The sequence below is a fragment of the Sapajus apella genome, unplaced genomic scaffold (assembly GCF_009761245.1).
Source record: "Sapajus apella isolate SASKATOON/1434 unplaced genomic scaffold, GSC_monkey_1.0 scaffold234, whole genome shotgun sequence".
Classification (NCBI taxonomy): Eukaryota; Metazoa; Chordata; class Mammalia; order Primates; family Cebidae; genus Sapajus; species Sapajus apella.
Window position 1 is genome coordinate 180,989 of NW_022437174.1, and position 5,922 is coordinate 186,910.

The 5,922-nt window shown below is 59.4% G+C and overlaps 1 long non-coding RNA gene across 1 annotated transcript; it reads left to right on the forward strand.

Annotated features, from left to right (window-relative positions):
- Positions 1-2,939: 2,939 nt before the first annotated feature.
- LOC116544871 lies at positions 2,940-5,382 on the forward strand. Its single transcript, XR_004266077.1, has 2 exons — positions 2,940-4,167; positions 4,630-5,382. It is a non-coding gene; the product is annotated as an uncharacterized LOC116544871 (long non-coding RNA).
- The last annotated feature ends 540 nt before the right edge of the window (positions 5,383-5,922 follow it).

A 5,922-nucleotide genomic window follows, 5' to 3' on the forward strand; every position in this document is an offset into this window, starting at 1 on the left:
CTTGTGCTGACCTCCACCTTCACCCAGTGGCTTTCAGCCTCTTTACCCGGCTCCTGTTCAAGATGGAGCTGCTCTGGTTCACACGCCTCTGACGGAACAGTCTGTGCTATTTCGACACCTGGTCCAGCCAGCACATTCTCTCCGTCTCTCCACTCTCCCTGGGACGCCCCTAGGTCTCCGCGCCTGAGAGCCAGGGTGCTCACCTTGGAGGCACGTGGAGTCCATTTTCTACGTTGTGTGGCTGTGGCCTGGTGACACCGCGGCAGGAAAACAAGGCTGGAGGCAGGGGACACGGGGCTGATTCAAGGCTGGAGGCAGGGGACACAGGGCTGATTCAAGGCTGGAGGCAGGGACACGGGGCTGATTCACACCTCAGCTATGATGGAAACATCGTCTCACAGGCACACGTCCAGGACATGACTTTGTAACTTGACTTCATCCTCTCCATTTACGTAGGCGTACACCATGTCACCAGTGGAATCCTGTAGGGGCTATCTAAACTCCCCAAAATTCTGTAGCAGGGACTGTGAGCCCCATACGCTGGCTGCTCCCACACTGTGGAGTGCACTTTCATTTTCAATAAATCTCTTCATTTCTTCCTTACTTGTGTGTTTTGTCCAATTCTTTGTTCAGGATGCCAAGAACCTGGATACCCTCCACTGGTAACAATATGAAATTCATATTCGCCCAGTAACTCTGCGCCCTTTTTAAAGAAGGGAGACCTTGGGTGTGTTCTGTTACCTCTAGAGGGGCTCAGTGGCCCCCGGCTGGGAGCAGAAGGCCCAGCCCCAGCAGCTACTGACGGGCTGCACCCGGCCCCAGGCCGTGAGAGCCGAAGCAGCTCAGAAAGATTTCTTTCTAAACAAATAAAAACCCAGAACTTTTTGGCTTTTTGTTTTTTGTTAAGGCAAAGTACCAGACTGTGACTAGGCACTCAAGTTTCCTCTCAGACTTACCGCGGGAGAACCAGCAAAACCCTGTCTGCCCAGGCAGGTTCCTGCGGAGAAGGCCTGACTGCGTCCAGGGCAGGGAGCCCCTCCGACCCTGTGGACTGTGCCAGTGAATCAGACACCCCAGCAAGCGCCGGCCCCAGAGCCCGGGTGAAAACCCAGCGGGGAGCTGTTGGTCAGAAACAGAGCAACAGGACACTTTTTCATGATGAAATTCGGGGTTTTTTCGCTGTTTGTTTCTTGGAATTTTTGTTTTTTCTCTTCCCCGTATTTTCGGACTTGAATTCAGTTCAACTTCTCTGAGGTTTAGCTTGACGGGAAAAGAGAAGGATCAATTCTTGTCATCTCTCCTGGGATACTGGATTTGGGAAAGGGTATATATTCTTTTTTTGAGACAGAGTCTTGATCTGTCACCAGGATGGAGTGCAGTGGCACAATCTCAGCTCACTGAAACCTCCGCCTCCTGGGTTCAAGGGATTCTCCTGCCTCAGCCTCCCAAGTAGCTGGGATTACCAGTGCACACCACCACGCCTAGCTGATTTTTGTATTTTTAGTAGAAACATGGTTTCACCATGTTGGTCAGGCTGGTCTCGAACTGCTGACCTCGTGACTCATCCACCTCGGCCGCCCAAAGCGCTGGGATTACAGGTGTCAGGCGCCGCACCCAGCCAAAGAAAGGGTATATATTCCAAGCTGGCATTCTGAATTGGTATGCATTTGACTAAAGCGTAACTTCCATTACACCGAGCTGAACAGTGTGGTGAAGAACGATCCGGGGTGGAAAACAGGATAGGAGGGGAACGGGGGCGCAGAACACAGGGAGTCAATTTCACTGCGTTCTGGAAGCCGGGCTGGCCGCGGGTCTAAGCGCTCGAGAGAACCCGAGGCTGGGCCTGGAGCTCGGGTCTGGGAGGCGGGGGGGCTCCAGGAGCCGGGGGGGCTCTCCCCGTGCAGAAGCGGCGCGGTCTGAGCTTCCACCGACACAGCTCCCTGGGGGCCATCGGAAGACACGGGCCCGGCTCAGAGGCAGGGACTGCGGACTTCCCACGCGGGGAGGTGGCCAAGGGGCCCGCTTCTGCTCCCGCGGGAGGCCTGGGGGGACCCGGGCCACGCAGGGGTTGGCGGCAGGACGGGGCCTGGCAAGGACTCTGCCCCGGACACGCCCCCGCGGGGCGGTGAACAGCGCGGCCTCGGCGCTGGGGAGGCCTCCAGGGCTGCGCGCCGCGAAAGCACCCGAAACGGAGCGGGGCGGGGCGTTTCCAGCCCGAGGAAAACATCCCTGAAAGCGCGGCCGGGAGCCGGCGTCGGGGGGCGTTTCCCAGCGGTCCGCGGAGAGCGGCCGGGCGAGGGCAGCGCGTTCCCACGGTGGGGGCGGGTCTGCGTCCCGGGCCCCCGACCGCGGAGGAGCGTCCCGCTCCGAGCTAGAGCCGCGCCCCGAGCCCCTTCCTCCTCCGCAGGGCCGGGCGCAGGGGGTCCCGCCCCCCAACGCCGTCCGGACCGCAAAGGGCTCCGGCGTCCGGCTCCCACGCGGCGGCCCCTCCCCGCTTCCGGCCCAGGTGCGGTCGTCACTTCGGGGAAACAGCGAAAGCGCCTCGGGGGCGAGGAGGGGGGCGGGGGTTCGGACGCTACCAGCCCCCCCACCTCCTCCCTCCGGGGGCCTGGACGTGGGGACCTTCCCGCCACTGCGAGTCCGGCCCAGCGGAGCTCCCTGACCACGGGCGGCGAGGGACCCACTCAGACGCCCCCGGAGCCGCCCGCCGACCCCCCCCCACTCCCCGGCCCCGCCTGTCCGCCCCCCCGTCCCCCTCTCCCCCCGTCCCCCTCTCCCCCCGTCCCCGTCTCCCCCCGTCCCCGTCTCCCCCCGTCCCCCTCTCCCCCCGTTCCCCCCCTCTCCCTCGTTCCCCCGGTCTCCCACCCCCCGTCCCTCTCTTTCCCCCGTTCCCCCCGCCCCGGCCCCGCCCGCGAGAGGAGCCCGGCCAGCTCTGCTTGCGCCTCCCCGGCCGTTCGGGGCCCTGCGTCGCCATCTGGTGGCCTTGCCGGCAAAACGCGCCCGCAGGGAGGGGACGAAACGGGGCCCGTGGGGAGGGGGGAGGCGGGGTGGCCGCCACGGCCTTCGTCCCCGTCCCATTACCCCCGGGACGCCCCCATCCCATTAGCCCCCCGGGACCCCGGATCGTGGTCCTGTTGGTCCCGAGCGTTTCTCGTCCGACGAAGCCGCGTTAGGAGGATTCACGGGACCCGAGCGGGCGTTCGTTTCCGCTGCTGTCGATTCTCCGGGGCGGACGGAGGGGACCCCGCGGAGACGCAGGATCGGGCCCCAGCGGCACAGGGCCCGTCTCATTCTGTCAGCAGAGAGCGGAGGTGCCCAGGGCGCTGGAGCCGCGAGGCCGCTGGGTCCCGGGGTCCCGGGGCCGCCCCGGGAAAGGAGGCTGCGGGGACACGCGGGGCGGGAACGGCCGAAGGCGCCTCAGCTGCTCCTGGGAAAACCAACCCGAAACAAGTCGAAGGACCCCAGGACTGGTCAGGCAGGTCAGGGCCCGGGGGGCGCCCAGGGGAGCAAAGAGGGGCCGGTGCGCACCCCAGGGAGGGCGGGAGGGCGGGTCAGGGCCGGGCCTGGGGGCCGCGGGGACCCAGGACAGGGCCTGGCTAGGGTGAGCGTCCGACCTCCCGCCGCCTCCGCGCGGCCTCCCGGGGCCCCAGGCCGGTGCCGCCTCGCAGCGAGGGGCGCGGCAGACACGCGGGCGGCGCCCACCCCGGTCCCCCGACCTCTCGGCTGCCTGCGTGGCGGCCCCAGAAGCCGCTCCCCCGTGGAGGGCCGGTCGGGGCCCCTCCGCACGGACCCGCGGGGCTCAGGGGCCTCGGCTGAACGCACTCGGCGCGGCGGGGGCTGCAGGTCACACTCGCGGGCAGGCGGAACCCCCGCCCCAGCCCCGCGTTTGCCCGTGGCCGGGCCCCGGCACAGGCTGCATCTCCCGTGACCCCGGCCTCCTTTCCGAGGTCCCGGCCGTTCCTGACCCGGACGCAGCAGGTGCTTCTCCTGACGGCCAGGAAGAGACTCAGGCGCCCCCGACCCGTGCGCACGGGCGCCCCGCGGGCCTGCTGACCCAGGGCTGGGGTCCCGGCCTTGTCTCACTCTGCTGCCTGGATCCAGGAGTCAGCCCCACCCTAGGACAACCCCGTTTTCCTGGGGGCCCAACAGGACACGGAGGGGATTCGGGTAATTATTACAGACTGTGGCCGGAAGGCAGCCCCCATCCCCAAAGGCCAGGCGTCCGAAACCCACCCTCCCGGGGCACGGCCGCTCCCGTGGGCTCTGTGGTTGCACCTGGTTTGCACCCGGTGCATTGGTTAGACCCAAGCCACAGGACAGCGTCACACTGAGCTGTGCGGCCTCCACTGAGCGCCTGTAATCCCAGCACTATGGGAGGCCGAGGTGGGAGGATCGCTTGAGACCAGAGTTAGAGACCAGCCTGGGCAACATAGGGTGAAAAATACAGTTAGCTGGGTGCGGTAGGGGCACGGTGGCAGGTGCCCGTAGTCCCAGCTACTCAGGAGGCTGAAATGGGAGAGTTGCTTGAACCCAGGAGGTGGAGGCTGCAGTGAGCTGTGTTGGCATCACCCACTGCACTCCGGCCTGGGCGACAGAGCGAGACTCTGTCCCTCTCCCCTCCCCCTGCAGAAAAAGAAAGTTACTACCGAAACTCATGCAAGGAGAAATGGATCAACTGAATAGGCCTGGATCAAAAAAACCGAATTATCTGGGCACAGTGGCACACTTCCATAGTCCCAGTTACTTCACAGGCCGAGGAGGGAGAATCACTTGAGCCCAGAAGTTCAAGTCCAGCCTGGACAACAGAGATACCCCATTTCTTTAAAAAAAAAAAAAAAAAAAAGGTGGGGGGAAGAAATTAAGTACGTAAATAATAATCTTCCAAACAAGAAATAAGCAGATGGTTCCACTGGTGAATTCTACCAAACATTTAAGGGGAGAAATGATACCAATTCTCTACAATTCTTCTAGAAAATAGAAACAGCAAAAACACTTCCTAACTCACCCTGAGGCCAGCATTACACTAACAAAACCAAAACTAGATAAAGACAGAAAAAAGGAAGATGCATATCAGTGTCTCTCTGAGCATCAATGCAAAACCTTGAAATAATGTTAACAAATCGAATGCAACAATGTATAAAAGGAGTCATACATAACTACCAAGGGGGATTTACTCCAGGTGTGCAAGCCTGGCCCAACATTTGAAAATCAATTAATGTCATCCACTTCGTTAATGGGTTTCTGCATCAGTTGATAAGATCCTATGATTTTCTTTGCTTCATCCCCAGATGAAGGATCAGCTGCTGCAGAAAAAGCAGCAGATGCAATTCAGTACTCACTTATGATTAAAACTCTCAAAAAACTAGAAATAAAAGAAAATTTCTTCAACTTGATAAAGGTCATCTACCAAAAAATGTGCAACCAACATCGCACTTAATGGTGAGGCTGTAGATACTGTCTCCTGAGATAAAGAGGAAGGCAAGGCCATCCCTCTCAGCGTTCCTAATCGGCATTGCACTGGAAACCCAGGTTGATGACATAATACAGGAAAAGGAATCAAATGTATATAGGTTGGGAAGGAAGAAGTAAAACTGTCTTTGTTCACAGATGACTATCTGTGTAGGAAATCCCAAGTAATTAACTGAAAACTCCTGGAACTAGTAAGTCATTATAAGGAGACTGCAGGATACAAAGTTAATACACAAAAGTCAGTTGCTTCCTGTGTGCTAGCAATGAACAATGGGAATTCAGCATTTAAAACTCAATGCAAATGACTTACTATAGCTTGCCTTGAGAAAAAAAACATTTAAATAAAAACGCAATGCATTGACATTAGCACAATAAAAGTGAAGTACCCAGGTATAAATGTAACAAAATATGTACAGGAACTACATGAGAACAGCTACAAAACTGATGAAAGAA